The following is a 14,445-nucleotide window of genomic DNA, read 5'->3' on the forward strand; positions in this document are numbered from 1 at the left end:
CAATCGTTTCACTGTGATCAGTAGATTCTTGAATCCATATTTTTTTTACTTATTAAATTCAAATTCCACCCCCTGCCATGGCGGGATTCGAACCCGGGTCCCCAGAGCATTAGTTGAGTTTCTGGATTAATAGTCTCGCAATAATACCCTCGGCCACTGCTTCCCCTGTGTGATGTGTGTGAGTTGATATTGTGACATGAGATGGGAAGATAGGGGTAAGTTGCCTATCCAATATGCCGTCTGGCATGGGGATGGTTTAGTAAGAGGAGAGTTGAAATTCTGTGATCCAGCTATTGTTGTCTGGATGGCTGGGGAGTGTGCTTCAATTCCTGGTTGTTCTCGAGATGCTTTATTTTGTTATCTCTCTAAACCTGGAGGCCTAAATGGAAGCGCATGATTCTTGCTTCAACTCCTGCCACAGAACGAGGCAAAATGATGTTACCATTGGAATTTCTGCCAGTGCCATGTATGCCTATGGGGAGGCAGCGGCGTAGTGGTAATGTCACTGGACTAGTAATCCAGAGACCCAAGGTAATTGGGGACCCAGGTTCGAATCCCACCACAGCAGATGGTGAAATTTGAATTCAATAAAAATCTGGAATTAAAAGTCTACTGACGACCATGAAACCATTGTCGATTGTTGCAAAAACCCATCTGGTTCATTAATGTCCTTTAGGGAAGGAAATCTGCCGTCCTTACCTGGTGTGGCTTATACGTGACTCCAGAGCCAATGTGGTTGACTCTCAACTGCCCTTAGGAAACTCAGAATGGGCAATAAATGCTGTTCAACCAGCGACTCCCACAAATAAAAAAAATGAAACCATTGTCAATTGTTGTAAAACCCCATCTGGTTCACTAGATCTGCACTAGGTTCACTAGATCCACAAAGGTCACATTGAATAGCAAGGAAACAGACAGCAGTTCAGTTTAATCCATCGATAAGAAATGGTTTTTGTAATAGGTGCCGAGCCACTCATCATAGAATCAGAGAATCCCTACAGTGCAGAAGGAGGCCATTCGGTCCATCTGGTCTTTTAGGGAAGGAAATCTGAGCCTCATCTGGCCTGCAGACTGCAGATCCACAGCAATGGATATTCAATTCCATTCCTCTTAAATACCCTCAGGGATGGGCAATAAATGCTGACGCCACCGGCGATGCCCACACCCCATGAACGGATATATAAAAAATGAAGGGGTATTTGTGTGCCAGTTCATGAGAGCCCCTTCAGGGGTCGGGTTCTGTCTGGTAATCGAGTGCATAGCAGTTGGCAGCAACTTGGAAAAACTTGCCATTTCCAAAAAAAAATTTCTCTGACTAAACTATCCACTTAGGCTATGGCAAAATGCCATATCAATACGCCCAATGCCAGGGTGAGGTGAGCTCACCTAGAGTGCTGGAAATATACGCAATATACCAACACCAGGAGGAACAGTCTCGTGGACATCAAGGTGGGGGATGGCAGATCCTTCCAGCTCCTGCTCCTCATAGAGGGTTTCACAGGAACCGCTAGCTCCGAATTGATTTTTGTAAATGACTGAAAAGGGTGGGAACGATATAATTTAGTATGCATTTAGTTCAAATATTTCAAAACGTGCCATCGAGTATTTTCTGTTCTATTCTAAATTAATGGTTAATTGCCCTCTGCTGAAAATGTTGCGACTCTTCGACAACAGCTTTCATTGACATGGTCCCTTTAATTCCAAATGACTTAAGTTCATCTGAAGGAGTAATTTGAACTGTAAACACAGCTTGATGACCAAGTTTAGATGCAAGACTTCTGATGACAGGATGTTGTGTGGAAGTTCAGTTTTTAAATGTTTTCGGTCCTTAAGCGCTGGGACGGATTCATTCATCACTCTTAAAGAGTTTTAGAAAAGGTTACATTTTAAACTCTCCAGAGCATTTGTACAGCAAGCATTTTGACAGAGGGAGGAATGGGGACATCCACCCACAGTCTGCTGCCTCCATTCACTGCGGATCATTAGAGTATCTTGGGAGGAGGATGTTTGGATTATTCCTTGGTCCCGCGTGCCTGGGGTTTGATGGGGGGGTGGGGGGGGGTTGGGTGGCATGGCTCCAGAGAACAGAGATGTAGCTTGAGCCTTTAGCTCCCATTCTCTACCAATGTGGCCCCCTGCTCAGAACATAGGATAACCCCCTGAAATATCTGCTCCTAAACTGACTGTACCTCCTGAATAAAACCGTGGCATGAAAGATGTGAATAACTGTATATGCAGCTCCTTTTATTACACTTAGTTAAATCTGCATCCTCTTTAACCAGCGCCCCTCCCCCCCTCCCTTCCCCCTACCCCTCGCATCCCAATCCCTCTCCTCTGCGTTTTGGAAATTTGAGGTTAAATTCCCAGTGTCACTCCTTGGCACATGTGGGAACACATATTAAATGGGCGGCACGATGGCACAGGTTAGCACTGGTGCCTCACAGTGCCAGGGACCCGGGTTCGATTCCCGGCTTGGGTCACTGTCCGTGTGGAGTTTGCACGTTCTCCCCGTGTCTGCGTGGGTTTCTTCCGGGTGCTCCGGTTTCCTCCCACAGTCCAAAGATGTGCAGGTTAGGTTGATTGGCCATGCTAAATTGCCCCTTAGTGTCCCAGGATGCGTAGGTTAGAGGGGTTAGCGGGGTAAATATGTGGGGTTATGGGGATAGGATCTGGGTGGGATTGTGGTCGGTGCAGACTCGATGGGCCGAATGGCCTCCTTCTCCACCATAGAGATCCTATGATTCTATGAAATCATTGTTTTCCCAGCCTGTGCTTTTGCATCCATTGAAGGCAATGGCGCGTAAGTATTATATCACCCTTCAAAAGCTTGGAATATCTTATCCATCTCCTTTTGGATTGGGCTAGAAGTCCAGTTCTCCTTTTAAAGTTCTCACTTTTTAAAAACCCTAATGAACAGATGGTTTGAGGCCTCATGTGACCAGCCCCGATCCTTACCTTATTTGGCTGTGTGTACAGTGCTCTAAGCAGCAGAAGAACCTGGAGCAGTAAGCAATCCCAAATGTGTGCTGATAGGCTGTGGCCATGTCCTCCATCGCGGCAACACAGTTCGCCAGGCAATTGATCATGTTTGTTTCTCGGCTGAGCTTCATCGTGCCGTCACTGACACTGCAGTAAATCCTGACCCTGCTGTTTTCCAACCTGTTTCGAGATTCTCTTAAAGTTGGGCAAAATAAAATTCCCTTTGAAATCCTAAGTTGGTGCCGCAGCACTGAGAACTTGCCAGGCCTGGCATGGAGGAGCCATATTGCAGTATACTCTCACCAGGACATTGTTCTGTAACATCTCTGAAAGCTACAATAAATGATCATTGCAACATATGAAAGACAGCAACTACTGAACTGACCCTGCAGTTCCCTAAATGGATCTTGCTTTGTACTTTTCATTGCCCTGAGAAAGGATCTTGACATACAAACATACAAATTAGGAGCAGATCAGCCCATTCGGCCCTTCAAACCTGCCCCATCATTCACTAAGATCGTGCTGCTCTGTTTGTGTTTCCACATTCCAAATCTACTCATAACCTTTCACCCCCCTCCCTTGCCTAACAAGAATCTATGATCTCTGCCTTAAACATATTCAGCGACCCTGTCTCCACCGCTTTCTGAGAGTTCCAAAGTCTCTCAATCCGCTGAGAGAAAAATAAATCTCCTCCTCTCCATCCTAACAGGGTGACCCCTAATTTTAAAACCGTGTCCCTAGTTCTGGACCCGCCCACAAGAAGCAACATCGGCCAGGATTTTCCACCCAATTGGCGGCGTGGACAGAAATCCGGCGAGAGGGCAAAAACGAGAGTCTCGCCGGTGAGATCTCACAGTGTGATCGTCTCCGCCTGCCCCCGCCATTGACGTAATGAGGTTCCCACTGAGCAAGGTCAGGAATCTCATGTAGGCACATTTCAATCCCATCAGTGGGCTTCCCTGCTGTATCGCCCCACCACACATTGGGAATTCCTCCCTCACATTAGCAAGGTCTGGAACAACGTGAACCAGGCAGAGAGACCAAGGCACAGTGTCGGGGAGGGGCGGGGGTCTTCCTCTGGGGAGCTGCAAGGGGGGGAGGGGGGGATTCTCTGTGTTTGTGGGGGAGGGGCTTCCCCGTGTCTGTGGAGGAATTCTGTGGAGTCTACGGATCCAGCACGCCTCCATTTCTTTTGTCTAAGAGCTGGATAACATGGCGAGAATAGCCGTCTGTGTAGCTGATGTGCTACTCACCGCTTTTCTCACCTGAGACAGCTCTTAGACAAAACAATGGGAAGTTCCACCCACCATTTGAACATCCACCTTGTCAAGACCATTCAGGATCTTATATACTTCAATCTAGACTATCCGACCTTTCCTCATACAACAACCCACTCATTCCAGGTATCAATCTAGTCAACCTCCTTTGAATCGCCTCCAACATTTGGTCTCCTTATTTAAGGAGGGATATGAAACTATGCACAGTATTCAAGATGTGCGCCGAAAACCTGCTCTTGTTCATGGTAGTGGGCTCTTATGGTCCCACCGAGGGCACACCCCCGCCATGGGTTATCCAGGTGCGTTCAGTGGGAAACCCAATTGACAACTGATCCCACTGCCAGCGAGCAGTGCCCACTTCCGCCACTGCCAAACACGCCACAGAGAGGGAGAAAAATCCTGCCCATGGCCTCACCAATGCCCTGTATAACTGAAGCACAACAAAGAATAGTACAGCACAGGAACAGGCCCTTCGGCCCTCCAAGCCTGTGCTGATCATGATGCCCTAACTAAAGTAAAGAAAGAAACCTTCTGCCCTTACTCAGTCTGTATCCCTCTATTCTATTCCCTCCCTATTCATTTACCCATCCAGATGCCTCTTAAATGTTGCTAATGTGATGCTTCCACCACCCTCTCTGGCAGCGCGTTCCAGGCACCCACCACTCTCTCTGTTAAAATCTACCCCCCCCCCCCCCACATCTCCTTTAAACTTTCTCCCTCCTTGATTCACAACTCTTTGAGTGAAGTAATTTACCCTCATCTCATCAGATGAGTGGGAGTTGTGTTCACAAACAGAGCATATCTAGACACAAACTCAATCTACAAGTTTACAAACTCAATTTGTAAATTGAGTTTGTGTCTATATGCCCTGTTTGTGAACACAACTCCCACTCACCTGATGAAGGGGCAGCGCTCCGAAAGCTTGTGGCTTGTGCTACCAAATAAACCTGTTGGACTTTAACCTGGTGTTGTGAGACTTCTTACTGTGTTTACCCCAGTCCAACGCTGGCATCTCCACATCATGGCTACCATCATTCCCCAATACCAAGTCTAGTATGGCCCCTCCCTGATCGGATTGTCAACATACTGTATCAAAAAGTCCTCCTGGACACATCTGACAAATTGCTCATCCTTACTTACTACAGCATCCTTACTTTTATGTTCAATTCCCCTCACAATAAAGGGTAGCATTCTATTAATAACAAGAACACAAGAAGCATTAGAAGGAATGAACCATATAAAGCTTATTTATTAGTCACAAATAGGCTTACATTAACACTGCAATGAAGTTACTGTAAAAATCCCCTAGTTGCCACACTCCAGCATCTGAGGGAGAATTTAGCATGGCCAATGCACCTAACCAGCACGTCTTTCGGACTGTGGGAGGAAACCGGAGCACCCGGAAGAAATCCATGAAGACAAAGAACAACGAAAATTACAGCACAGGAACAGGCCCTTCGGCCCGCCAAGCCTGCACTGACCATGCTGCCCCGACTGAACTAAAACCCCCTACCCTTCCGGGGACCATATCCCTCTAAAGAAAAAAGAAAATTGCAATAAATATTTACCCTGCTAGTCCTCCTGACACCTAAGGGGCAATTTACCACAGCCAATCCATCTAACCCACACATTTTTGGACTGTGGGAGGGAATTGGAGCACCCAGAGGAAACCCACACAGACAAGGGGAGAATGTGCAAACTCCACATAGACAATGACCCGAGGCCGGAATCAAACCAGAGTCCCTGGCACTGTGAGGCAGCAGTGCTAACCACTGTGCCACTGTGCCACTATATGGCCCGTTGAGCCTGTTCCACTATTCAATGCGATCATGGCCGATCTTGGGCTTAAGCTCCATTTTCCTGCCTACTCCCTATTTCCCTTAATCCCCTGAGAGACCAAAAATTGATGGAGCATCCACAATCCTTTGGTGTAGAGAATTCCAAAGATTCACAACCCTTTGAGTGAAGTAATTTACCCTCATCTCAGTCTTAAATGATCAGCCCCTCATCCTGAGTCTGTGCTGCCGCCTTTTAGTTTTCCCAATTATCAGAAACAATCTCTCTGTGTCCACTTTAATTAGCCCCTTCAGTGAGGTTGTGTCTCATTCTTCTAAACTCCAGAGAATATAGACCAAAATTATCCAGCCTTTGATCATAGTGTTAAGGAGCAGATCAGAAACTCCAAGGTATATTTTGAAGTTAGCCTAGATCCTAACTTTTGCATTTGATTTTGGAATTAGGGTGAGCATAAGATGTTTTGCTCCAGGTATAATTCAATTGACCCACTAGGAAGCTTTAATCAAAACAAGCTTTATTTAAGAACACAGTTAGAATATAACAAAAAGAATTAGCATAACTTTTACCAATTTAAAATACTTAAACATGACAAAGTATAAGTCTTAACAGCTAGCTATCTCTGTTGTTCCAATTGAAGCAATATCCCCATAGACGTAGATCCCTTCTTCAGAATCAGTTAGCACCAAAAACCAATATGCTCACATGAATGCTAGATTTCCAGCCTTTCAACACCTCTGGACAGAGATCCAGTCAGACACCTGTCTCTGACTCTCATACAAAAGAAATCATAGAAACCCTACAGTGCAGAAGGAGGCCATTCGGCCCATCGAGTCTGCACCGACCACAATCCCACCCAGGCCCTACCCCCACATATTTTACCCGCTAATCCCTCTAACCTACGCATCCCAGGACTCTAAGGGGCAATTTTTTTTTTTTAACCTGACCAATCAACCTAACCCGCACATCTTTGGACTGTGGGAGGAAACCGGAGCACCCGGAGGAAACCCACGCAGACACGAGGAGAATGTGCAAACTCCACACAGACAGTGACCCGAGCCGGGAATCGAACCCGGGACCCTGGAGCTGTGAAGCAGCAGTGCTAACCACTGTGCTACCGTGCCGCCCTAGACTCTCAGAGAAAGATCCACCCTCCAGCAGCAAAATCTCAGATAAAGAGACTTATTTCCTGGCAAATTCCGGTTTCTAAACCCAGACAGAAAAAGAGAGACAGAGAAAGTAACTTCTCTCTAAAGATCCCAAATAGCAGACTGAGCTTGAGTTCTCTGTATTAGCCTAACTCAACCCAGTCACCTGATTTTTATATTAATCAACCGAATCAAGTCCAAGTCTGCAAAACCCCAGGGGAACACTAAAATAACAGAACAGCCTTAGTTCGGATTAAAACAAACATTCCAGCAATGATGCTGCTGCAGTAACAATACAGGATACTGGTTATAGATCCAGCGCACCAATAATTTTTAAAAACTGCTAATTCAGATCTTGCACAAGAAACAGGACTAAAATGCATTTCTTAAAGGCACAGAGTCATCACAGTAGGACAACCACACCCCCATCCTTGGGACCAATTTAGTGAACCTTTGCTATACTGCCTCCAATGCAAGCAGCAAAACTGTACACAGTGGCTGGAATTCTCCGGTCTCATGCCTGCCAGCAAGAATGGAGAATTTGGCACTCAGCCAAGCCGTCTTTCACTGCAGCGAGGCTGGAGGATCCCAACCGCGAACGAGGTTGGAAAATTCAGGCCAGTATTCCAGATGTACCTTTGACTCTTGGTTCCTGACCTGTGCACTGGAATGTGATTGGTTGTCGATCAGCACTCTGCCTTTATGTAGATTTTCCAGATGCCTCTCCTACGGTGGTTTTGTTACCGGCACAGCTTTGTTGATTAATGTTTACATCTATTCATTATCGACTGTGCATTGGGAGTGATTGATTACTTATGCAATCTGCTTCAGTTTATTTATCAGACTTTATATGGAGCTGCCCACAACTGGCCGTGAAGCAAGCTTCTGCTCGGCAATATTTTATGGCCATTTATTATGGTTAAAATGTGCTTCACGAGCAAAATATTCTGACCCAGATTTACATTCAAATTAAAGTTAATTTGCTTCATAAGCAAACACAAATAGACACAGTGTGTTTCTTTCCCTGAAAGAGTAATGTTCAAAGAAAAATCTTCTGAGTAGGAATTAAACCAGCAGATGATAATAGATGAAATGTATAAGTGTGTCCTGGTGGTAAATTGGAAATATGTCTCGCACACCATGGGTGGAATCGTCCAGTTTCAGTGAGATACACTGGTGTATCTCGCCAGCTGCACAGTCGAGTTTTCTCTCCAGATTCTGTGCCTCTCTGTGCACAGGGAATCTGGGGTTGTGCTTTGCACTGTTACTCTGGCGGGCTGGAGCCTAATAGAGCTCGCAACGCTCTCTACATCTTCACAGAGTTCCCCGATCTGTGATTAAAAATGATCTCCACCCCCTCCCCCATGAACACAGAGGACCGCCCCCCCCAAGCATTGGGGTGAAGCCCCCTCCCAACACAAAGGCATCGGAGCACCACCCCGTCCCACTCCCACAAACATCTTGGCACTTTCATTCCCCCCCCCCCAACAACAAGCATCAGGTTGACCTCCTCTCTGTGACTCACTCTGCTGCCTGTCTCTCTCTCACTTCTACTCTGCGGCCTGTTTCTCTCTCTCTCTCTCTTTCTCTCATTCTCTCTCACTCTGCTACCTGTCTCTCTCTCTCTTTCTCTCTCTCTCCAACTCTGCTGCCTCTCTCTGTCTTTCTCTCACTCTCTGTTGTCTCCCTCTCTCTCTCTCTCTTCCACTCTGCTGTCTCTCTCTCTCTATCCTTCTCTGACTCACTCTGCTGCCTGTCTCTCTCTCTCCCACTCTGACTCACTCTGTTGCCTCTCTCTCTCACTTTCATTCCATTCTCTCTCTCTCCCTCTCACTCTGTTGTCTCTCTCCCTCCCTCTCACTCTGTTGTCTCTCTCCCTCTCTCTCTCTGACTCATTTTGTTATCTGTCAGTCTATTTGTTCTGATGTCAATCTCTTTGTCAAACACCCATAGCAAATCCTTTGTAGCCAACCTGGTCACAGCAGTAATTATGAATATGGAATATTCTGATTTCAATCCAGCCAACAGATGGGGAATTTAGACCCCGCTGGTTGTGAACACGCTCCTGATTTACTGCCAGCTTATTAACTGGAATAAAAATACTGAAACAGGAAAATGTAGAAAGTCTTTCAACAACAGCATGAAGTTGTGTGGGATCCTTAAAGCAAAAGCTGTGGTACTACAGAGGGGTGGGGTTGGGGAGGAGCGAGGAGGAATCTGGATAAAAGAAGCAACATCCAATGCTACAAGAAGCAAGTCAGCTGCTTGGTTGGAAATTTGCAAAGGTTTTAAGAAATGATGGAAGGAGTGTATGAAGTCAAGGAGGGAAGTTGCACCAAGACAATCACAGAATATTACAGTGCAGAAGAGGCCATTTGGCCCATCGAGCCCGCACTGGCACATGAAAGGCCCTGACCTGCCCACCAATAAATGTAACCTCTGTTGCAAATGATGGAACGGAGGGTTGTACAAAAGGCCAGAGTCCGAGGACTGAAAGGTATGGGAGGGAGTGAGGAAGAATTTGCAAAGATGGGCAGGGGCAAAGCTAAAGAGTGACTCAAAGACGACAGTTTTAAACTGGACATGTTGGAGGACAAGATGGCAATACAGGACAGGGGAATGGGATGATTAGTACATGATAGGAGGTATTTTGCTCAAATTCAAGTACAGGATGCAATGCTTTGTAATGTATGAAAGTGGCATTGCAAGCATTATTTTTATTTATTAGCATCACAAGTAGGCTTACATTAACACTGCAATGAAGTTACTGTGAAAATCCCCTAGTCGCCACACTCCGGAGTCTGTTCGGGTACACTGAGGGAGAATTTAGCATGGCCAATGCACCTAACCTGCATGTCTTTCGGACTGTGGGAGGAAACCTGAGCACCCAGAGGAAACCCATCGTAGACTCTGCACAGACAGTGACCCAGCCAGAAACCTTTGGCACCGCATTTGATTAAAACAACTGTGGCATTTATTTTGGAAAATTGGAGGCAAATTTTTCTAATGCGGATTTTTTGGAGTCAAAGAAAATATGAGGAAAACGTCGTCTTAATTTCAACCAACACAAACAGTGTAACTATATGCAATATTTTGTTTCTCTGCTTCAAATTCTGGATTTGGTTTTTTGGTGCCAAGGTGGTGTTGAGTGTCAATGTAACGCTGTTTCCTCCGTTTCCTCCGCAGGGTGCCAGTTCACTATCATGAAGGTGAGCCTCAAAATAACAGCAAAAGGGTTAACATTAATTTTGCGGAACAGAATGGCACAGAGTTGGGCAACACTTAATAAAACGGTCAAAGCGGTGCCCTGGGTGGTTGAGGCAAATTAACTGAATTAGGCAGACACAGTGATCTGAAATAAAATTCAGCCTAACATCTTGTGATATAATTTAATAAACGGAATATGACCTTCTCAAATAGACCTACACTCGCTTTGCTAATTCCTCCCTCAACCTGCTGTTCTCCCTGGAGCAGCGTCTCTGTATCTATGTCTGTTTGGGTAATGAAGACAATTAGAATTAAGCAAGGTTTGTTCGTCAATGTGGAAGGAACAGTTTGGTGCAGTGGGGGTAATTATTAACTTTGGCCCTGTTAAATCCCTGAGGGATCTCCTCAATAACTACTCCACAGCCAGGTGTCAGGGAACACGGATCTTTTATTCAGTCTCCTCGCTCCACACTCCAAAGGTTGACTGCCCACTCAGGGCGGTTCCCAACCAGCTCACCCCACACCCCAGGTCACTTGACCCATTCCCTTAAAGGGGCTATGCCCCAACATGCATAACAGGTCTAAAATGGGTGGCCTGTTTGATGCCTGTCCCCAGCCACCATCAGAAGGTCACCTGCTGGGTTTGGGCCTCATTTCAGTTTAACTGCTGAGCTGCAATCATTTGTCTGGCTTTTGAAAGGCTACTTTAATTTCTGTGGCACACAGAGAAACCCTCCATTCCTCTGAGCCCCACCAACATTCTGCATCCACCCCAAAAATCCCAGCTTGCTGTTAAAGTGGTCATTCACGGCCTCTTTAAGGACCTCTGATGTGGCTTTCAATGCCTGATCCAATGTAGTCTACTTTACAGCCCTGGCGGTTTGAACTTGAAAATTGCAATTGGAGTTCTCCACATGTTGACGGACACTGATTTGCACATTTAAACAGCCTCCCACATGTTCTGGGCGGGTGTGCCATCCATCCGTGTAAAAGCCTGACAGGAAATTCAATAAGGGTGTCAAATAGTTGTCCAATGTTCCCACCTGCTGATTTCTCATTGGCCATTTGAAAATTACCCCATTATTCTGTTAGCTCTGACCGTTGATCTACTTGAAGTGAAGAGGCAGAGGCAACCTTGTCTCGGAGCCACAAGGTCGTGGGCTCGATGTCTAACTCCAGAAATGTGAGCACCTTACTCTTGGCCAACACACCACTGCAGTACTGATGGAGCCCTGCGCTGTCATAAGTGCCATCTTTCAGGTGGACCAGCCTCACAGGTGGCCATACAAGATCTCATGGCGCTATTTGCCCATTGTCCTGATCAATACTTACTGTAGTGGTGTGGCCCCTTTAAGGGTCCCTGAGGGTCACATGATCAGGCCAGACCCTATGAAGTGTCGAGGCGGGAAACTGAGCCAGTTGGGTGCAAGGGCGGGTATCCTGGATTGGGGACGATCCTCAGTTGGAGCCAGAGGGGAGTATTATATAGGTAATTCTGTCAGACCCTTTGTTGTAAATATCATTGCAATGCATCCTTTGTTACTGTGAGCCACATGGAGTCACCCTCGATTTATTACACTTACCCTTCAGCCAGCATGTCTAAAAGAGATTATCCAATCATTCCATTACTGCAGTTTCTGGGATCTTTCTGTGTACATATTGGCTTTCACATTTTCCTACATTAAAAAAATGAATGCTTTTCAAAAGTATTTGATTGGCTGTAGAGTGCTTTGGGAGGTTCTTAGGTGCTGAATGGTATTCTATAAATACAAGTCCTTCTTTCTCTTTTCCAACTCTAAGGGGGCTGAACTCCTTAAAACAAGTTTGAACCCAATAATTCTCTATAGTACGAAAGCGACCTGAAATTCGACAAAAGAAAATTAGCACTAAACTTGTACCCTCCCACTGAGAGACCATGCACAACATCAAACAAGTATATCCCCCTGTTTCTGGAGGGGGTTTATTTTGAGGCTGGATTTGGGGCATACCTTTGGGTTTGGATGGAGGGATCTTTCCTTTTCATTCTATCTGGGAATGTTACACCCGACCTCCCAGAGTCTGCTGCTAATACTGGCTGCCCAGAATAGGCAAGTAAACAGTTGGCGTGTCATATCACCGTGATGGCTTGAGAAGATTTACCCAATGCTATGACATGGGTAAATGATAGTCATTCTTCAGAACCTCTGTCTCAGTAGGATTGACTTTTTGTTCACATGGGGGTTTGAACAGTGCTGACTTTAATCTTAGCATTCTGTCAAAGGTTTCTCTAAAACATAGAATATGATCATGCAAAATGATAATGGCATCCACTATACTAAAATCAGGTTTTATTCTGAAATATATGGCCTTCTGAAATAATGTTTCCCTAATTGAAGCAGGAGTAATTAAATTGTGAGATATTAAAATTGTTAACCAGCATGAAACACAATTCACAGAGCCAGCTTCATTGTTTTAGTGTGGGTGTGGTGCTGGCACTGGCATTGGGACTGAGATTGGTGCTGGGAGTGGCACTGCTGTTGGGACCATTGTATGGAGCCTTGTTGGGAGCCTTGTTAGGAGCCTTGTTGGGATTGTTGTTGGGATTGTTGTTGGGATCGTTGTTGGGACTGATGTTGGGAGACTTGTTGGGAATGTTGGGAGTGTTTTTGGGAATGTTGGTGGGGGCATTGTTGGAATCTTTGTTGGGAATGGTGTTGGGAGCATATTGGGAGCAGTGTTGGGACTGGTTTTGGGAACGTTATTGGGACTGGTTTTGGGAGGGTTGTTGGGAACAGCGTTGGAAGCAGTGCTGGAGGCGGCTGGGGTGGTGAGAATTCATCAGACGCAATTGTCCACCCAGTTCATCCCTGCGGGGCTATCCCCAAGGTGAAGGTTTGACATTGAAATTTGCAGATGATGTGAAATGGCTTGAAGGTGTAGTTGGGGATAGATTGTGAGTTTCGGGAGGGGTTTAAGGAGGAGAATTCTGGAGTGCGCGGGTGTAGTGGCTGCAACATGAGAGGAAACACAATGGTAAACCAGAACTGGAAAAGCAGCAGATGTAAAGGGGAATGTGGCAGAAGGAGTTTGCTGAGGTAATGTGGAGTAATAACATTGCATATTGGGGAAGATAAAGCAGGGAGTTGGTGTGATGGGTGTTCAGGGTTTAGTACAGGAAAAAATGTGAGCAGCTCAAGTGTGTCCAAATTTATACATTCCCTGCATGTATTGTCCTTAAACAAAAAGCTTGAAATCTCTTTGTAAGAATTCTTTGGATAATTGAAATATTGGCATCTCATTGTAATCGTTATTTTGATGCAAACTTCATCTATATTCCCAAGAGAAATATTCAATCAGATTGACGTAATCTAAAATATAAACAATCTGGACGGGCAAGGGCCTTTCTATAAAAAGAGATGGGAAATTACAGCGAGATCAGCCCTTTCTGACCTCATCCCAGGAAACTGTCTAAAGCAATAATGGCAGAAGCAGAGGAGGTCAAGTGAAATCTGCATCTTCGAGTCAAGGAGTTCTTCAGTTTTGAAAAATTACAGAGCGGAGGGAAAGATCACCCACAACTTTGTGGGACGGGGTAGGGGGCGGTGATGGGGACAGAAGTGGGTGGTGGAAGAGAACAGCATGGTTGAAAGAAATGGTGTGGAGATGCCGGCGTTGGACTGGGGTAAACACAGTAAGAAGTCTCACAACACCAGATTAAAGTCCAACAGGCTTATTTGGTAGCAAATGCCACCAGCTTTCGGAGCGCTGCTCCTTCACTCACTCACCTGACGAAGGAGCAGCGCTCCGAAAGCTAGTGGCATTTGCTACCAAATAAACCTGTTGGACTTTAATCTGGTGTTGTGAGACTTCTTACTGTGAAAGAAATGGACCAGGCATCTTGTGAATTAACCTGCCTGCAAATTAGTTGCAAACTGTGACGCATAGCCTGAAGTATAATGTGATGTATTATAGAGCTTGCAATACCGAGCACTGGCTTAAGTAGGACATGAGTCAGTGTTGCGATGTGTGATATCCTCTTTTGGAGTCACCCAATCTGTACT

At 45.7% G+C, this 14,445-nt stretch overlaps 1 protein-coding gene across 5 annotated transcripts in view; it reads left to right on the forward strand.

The window, feature by feature from the left end:
* Nucleotides 1-14,445, forward strand: part of plce1 (phospholipase C, epsilon 1) — a 408,311-nt gene that overhangs the window by 222,604 nt on the left and 171,262 nt on the right. The gene's annotated exons all lie outside the window — the stretch shown is intronic.

This window comes from Mustelus asterias, chromosome 11 (assembly GCF_964213995.1).
Source record: "Mustelus asterias chromosome 11, sMusAst1.hap1.1, whole genome shotgun sequence".
Taxonomy (NCBI): domain Eukaryota; kingdom Metazoa; phylum Chordata; class Chondrichthyes; order Carcharhiniformes; family Triakidae; genus Mustelus; species Mustelus asterias.